Source organism: Psammomys obesus, unplaced genomic scaffold (genome assembly GCF_907164565.1).
Source record: "Psammomys obesus unplaced genomic scaffold, mPsaObe1.curated_primary_1811, whole genome shotgun sequence".
Taxonomy (NCBI): domain Eukaryota; kingdom Metazoa; phylum Chordata; class Mammalia; order Rodentia; family Muridae; genus Psammomys; species Psammomys obesus.
Genome location: NW_026596120.1, coordinates 9,454,016 through 9,460,050, shown reverse-complemented (window position 1 = coordinate 9,460,050; position 6,035 = coordinate 9,454,016).

Below are 6,035 nucleotides of genomic sequence, written 5' to 3'. Positions count from 1 at the left end.
GGTTTCATGAAAATCTGTTTTTTGTTTGTTTGTTTGTTTAGCTATAAAGGATGATAAAACTGCCCCTAAGAATTAGAACCAGGGACCAGTGAGGTAGCTCAGGGGTAGGGCGCTGGCTTCAACCCTGATGATCTGAGTTCAGTCCTGGCAACCCACAGGGCAGAAACAGAAAATGGACATCTGAAAGAATTAGGACCAGGCCTCAGTGGGGAAGGAGTGATCTGCATTCACAACTGATCCCCACAGCACGAGGTCTTCTATTCCACCTGTCTCCACTCTTTCTGGTCTATGGTCATGTTTGTTGTTGTTTTTTTTTTTCCTAGATGGAACTCCCTTCTCCTTTTTCACAGTCAGTATACACACAAACCCCCAAGTTGGAAGCCACAGAGCCATTGTCGACTCCCCTTCTTCCTGGAGTATAGGCTGTGTGTGCAAAACACAAGTTCTCCTCAAAGCTGACGCTAAGACAATGTTAACTGTGCGAGCACTTTACTACGGCACTAACTATGTGGTTTTCATAGTTGGCACTTTACTTTGTATGGCTGAGACAGCCATCGACTCACAATGAGGACCTGGGAGAACCCTGGTGGGAAATAGGGCAGACAGCTAAGGCTGTCCTCAACTAAGGCAGCTTCAGCAAAGTCACCAGGGAGTCCTCAAGCCAACGACTGACATTAGAATAATCTTGTGTCAGTGCACAATAATCTTGTGGTGGTGCACATCTGTAATCCCAGCACTCAGGGAGGCAGAAACAGGCAAGGCTGGTCTACAAAGTGAGTCCAGGATAGCCCAGGCAAACAGAGAACCCTCTCTCAAACAAACAAACAAAAGAGGAAGAAGAGGAGGAGGAAGTGGAGGAGGAGAAAGAAGAAGAAGAAGAAGAAGAAGAAGAAGAACAACAACAACAACAACAACAACAACAACAACAAGAACAAGAACAAGAAGAAAAGAAGAAGAAGAACAAGAAGAATTCCTTGTGTCTCCAAGGAATAGGTAGACTTCAAGATCTTTTTCACAGTCGTTTCCTGGGCAAAGTCTGCAGGAGGAACCTCACAGCAAACTCACTGCAGGATCTCCCACCATTCTTCCCCCAGTACCCCGCCCCCATCGTCCACCCCCATCCCTACCTCCCACCCCACCCAACCTTGCCTCAGTTACACTCTGGAGTAAGAGGTTGTGAGAAGGCATTTTCGTGACCACCACGTGACACCCCTGGAGCTGTGCACATCTGCTTCCTTCCCTGGGCTCATGGAACACTGTTTCTGTGATTCTGTTTCTTCCTGAGGGGAAACAATCAGGATAGAGTTTAGCAAGATGGATTGTAGCCCACCATCATGTAGGCATTGCAAGCCTGAAACCCATCATCTCTTTTCTGCTATGCATGTGTTCTGGGAGCTTGCCTGATGGGGAGCTTGCCTGATGGGTAGCTTGCCTTTCTGAGGTGGCTGAATGTTTGAAGGCCATGCCTTTCTCAGTTTAGGTTTACCACCTGTCTGTCTACCCCAGGAGGCACCAAATTTGATTTCCTAGATTATATTCACATCCCTTGGTGCCACTATTATGTAAAACAGCCTCATTTCCACCCACTGATGGAGATTGGTAACCCCCACCGGTGTAACAGCTCTTTTAACATTCTGGTCCCCGAACCCAAGACATCCAACATGTCCTGCAGATATCCGTGAATCAGTGGGACCCTCGCAGGGTCACTTGGCAGAACGCCTCTCTGTTTGGGACTAGCATCCCTAACACAAATGAGCTCAGAGTTTCAGTGGCAACAGGCACAAAGTTCCCACTAGGTCCTTAGGAGTGACAGTCTGCAGGGCAGTTCTACTTAGAACTCTGTACTTGCCGGATCCTTCCTATTAATAACAGCGTGTCATAGACAGATCTCGGCATTAACGTACTGCTTCCTGAATCATGACATTCCAGTCTTCCGGTGCTTTTCTCCAAGCCAGCATGGCAGCTGTCGGACCGTTTCCTGAAGTTGCCTCTGTTCGGTGTAATTTGCTATAAAAACCAATGGATCCCATTGTCCCAGGTCCACTCCTGTAATTCCTTCACCATAAGGTAAAATGTTGCAACATAAGGAAATGTTGCTCCCAATGAGATTTCATGCTTTTATGAACTAAGCATTCCACAAGCTCCATACAATGATCTTTTTGAGGCTTTGCAGGCGGGGGAGCAAACACAGACCTGAACGTTTTCATTCTTCTGAGGATAAGCCATTCGCTTTTCCAGTGCATGATGGTTTATCTTATGTATGTAGGCTAAGAGGTGCTTGGAGAACCGGTAAGCATCATTTATGCGTGCTCCTGAGGGGGGGGGGGTCCAAGAAATTAGCATTTGAATCAGTAGACTGAGTGAAGATCTGCCCTTACCAGTGTGAAGGCACCATCCGATTTGCTGAAAGCCTGAGAGAAACAACAGGCTGAAGAGTAAACCTGACCTCCCTTCCTCCTTGATGTAAGACATCCGTACTCTTCTGCCACTGGACATCAAAACTTCTGGTTCTTGGACTCTCAGACTCAGAAATTCCAGCTTATGGGTAGTCTCCCCCACCCATAATTCTTGGGTCCTTTTACTGATACTGAATTTCATACAGGCATTCTTTGCTTTCTAGATTGCAGACAGCAGTTTTGTGGGACTTCTTAATTTCTCTGTGTGTCTGAGATAATGTCCTCTCATCAATCTATCTGCCTATCCATCCATCCATCTATCTATCTATCTATCTATCTATCTATCTATCTATCTATCTATCTATTTATCTATTTATCTTTCTATCTACCTACCAACCTTCCATTACTTATCTACCCACACGTCTATCAATCATTGGACCTATTTCTCTGGAGAACAAATAACTAACAGAAGACACCTAAAGTAGTTAACCAACCTTGACTCTTAAGTAAGCATTTAGTTTCCTCAATAAATATTTCCATTTCAAGGACTTAGTGTTGATCTCTGTCTCTGACAATTTGGACAGGCAGAAGCAGAAGAAGTGAGACTGCACTTAGTCGGAGTTAGCTTTTAGGCTGTTGAATTCATACCTGGTCTCAGTATTTGCCACGATAGCTATTCCGTTCATTTTGTTTATTACAACAGTTCCTGGTGGTGATGGCTATGAAGGCAGAAACAATACTGAAGTATACTTAGAATAAAGAGAAATGAATAGGAGTTAGGAAACTGGTTTTAAAAACTGTGTCTGGATGGAACATATTCTTGACAGAAATTTAAAGAAAGGAAAAAGAAGAAAAGTGGTATTGGTATAATGCTCTTATGGAATGTATACAATTTACCCTGTTCATTCAAATGCTGATTTCTCTACCCCACCATCTGGTCTCAATCTGGACATTGCATTGTGATGCTTATTCTAAGCAGCACCTGTTTCAAGTTTGTGTAAACATGCCACTATTTGTTCTCTGTAATTGTCAATTAAACAACCAGCCAGTGTTGTGCAATGGAGAGTATAGGGTGGGACATCCTGGAACAGAGGTGAGGAGAAGGAAATGAGTGGAAGTAGGAGGAGGAAAGAGAGATCGCCATGAGGGGAGTTTGAACCATGAGGAGACATGAATCGGACATAAGATAGTACTAAAAGCAAGTATAATGTGTGAAATCTGAATGGCAGGAGACTATGCGGGCCTGGAGGTTTAGGACGGAGTAACTGTTGCCCAGCATTGTGCTCTAGGTTAATTAAATAATCCTAGTCTCTATTTGGGTATACAGCTGGTTTAGGAATAACCACTGCTTAACTAAAAGATAAATCAATAGTAAACATGAATATTCAACAACAAAGCGGTGAGGGGGAAAGGAGAGAATGAGAAAGGGAAATAAGCAGCAGAAGCAGAAGATTTCAGAAAGGAAAGGATGAAAAAGTACGGGAGCAAAGCCCACACACTGTTAGTAGGAAGGCATTGGTCCAAAATAAGTACAGGATATGACACACCTGCACATTTCACTTGAAAGATCCCAAAAGGATATTTTTAGTCTGTCTAAATCAACACCTAAGAACAGGCAGAATAACTAAAATGCAAAACCAAACTGCCACCAGCAATATTTGAAGAAAAAAAAAAAAAACTTAGGTGACAGGTGGTCCCTAGATCCCAGATACCAGCGGATGATGACAAACTACCAACAGCTCCCAAGAACTCCCAGCTCTCAGCCCATCTCGGGAAAGCAGAGACATGAGAGCAGACCCTGAAGAGGGAGAGGCACAAAGCTTCAGACCATGAGAAAGTGTGGAGGAGTCTCGGGAAGTCAGTGTCGACACCATCTCTACACAAATAAATAAAATCTAAAGAACAATAATCTGAGCCACTGCATGCCAATTACAATAGCCGAATTCCAGAACACTGACGACATGGAAGGCGACTGAGCTTGCTGCTGGGTCTGCAATGGCACAGCCATTTTGGAAGGCAGCTGGCAGTTACTCATCATCTGGGGAGCATGGCACTTGATATACACCCTTGGGAGCTGAATGTGTATGTCAGCATAAAAACCTGAACATGGGTTTTTGCACACTGTATAGTTCTAATGACATGGCATTCAGGAAAAGACACCTACAGAGGGAGTGAAGTCAGTAGCTTCTATACTGTTGGATATGGATCACCATACATTCATCTGAATCCCTAAAATATACAGTAAGGTGTAAACCCTAATACAGACAGGTGGTCATGGGGCATATATGTACCACTCTGGGAAGGGTTCATTTTTCTGTATCTGTTTTTTTTTGTTTTTTTTTTTTAATTATAGAGATTTTCACACTTGCACAAAATGCATGGATTTTGATCCTATTAACCCTCTGCTGCTCCCTCCAACTTCCTCTTCACATACATCCACTTCCCAACTTCCTGTGCTGGAGACCAGCCCCAGCAGAGGACAGGGCCCGAGAAGAATGGCTGTAGCAGGCGATGTGGCAAAGTTACACCAGACAGAATTTGAACACTTCTCTGAGCCTCTGAGAATATATTATCTACACGTGCACTGGGGAGGCAGGTTGCAGAAGAGACTGATTACTTTCAGGGCCACAGGGTCTATTTGTGTTTCTTACAAGCAGTGATTACATTATTACATTATTTGCATTTCAAAGAACTTCTGATACCTGTTCAAGAACAATGAAACAGGACATCCTTGAATGTTTATAGTCATAAAGTCCAGTGGCCACAAATCCTGTACCAACCAGATAAAGTTTAGTTAAGCCCGGAAGGAGAGGCTGTGATCTCCCCCCTAGTCAGAGCCTTGTGGTTACAGTAGCAGAAAGTTTTAAAATCTGAGAAAAGTTTAACCTTTGCATAATTTTAATAAGCAAAGAAAAAAAAACTTAACAGGCTGAATCATAACTCACCTAAAACTCCTTTTTATTATTTTCTATTTTTCTCTTCTAACTCTTATATTTGTCTCTCCATATGCTCTTCATAGCAACACCAATACTAAGAAAAATACCTTGTGTCTTCTAAAAGTCCCCTCTACATGTATTTACCTAGAATCAATTTCTCTCTAGCTGTTCTACAGTTTTATAAAGGACCTTATCTGGCTAATCTCTGTGAGGTTAGGAGTCTGTAAAGACTGTCTTTTTATTCTATATCAAATTCTAGCTTCTACAATACCCCTGTCTTTATTATAATATTTTCCAGCAGCAAGACTTGTAATGATTAACTCAGTGTCTTAAGTAGGATTGTATCCTGCCTCCTTGATTCTTTGTTTTCTAAAATCTCATTTTATTTCTTTCTTTTGATTTGCTCTGACTGATGATATCAGTACAGGATAGGCAGGAAATGTTCCCAGGTTTATTTGCAGGTTTTTTTTTGTTTTGGTTTTGTTTTGTTTTTTGTTTTGTTTTTAACATATACAGTCTTGGCCTCTGTCCCAACCTCCAGAGAGCAAAATCAGGACATCCTGCTTGGTGGTTTCATTATTATTAATGGTAATAATAACTTTCAAATGTACAAAACTTTCTTTGAATTAAGTTTTTCATCCCATTTTCCTCCCCTAGACCACCCTGGACCACCAGTGCTTTGAAGGCAAACAAAGACAAGTCA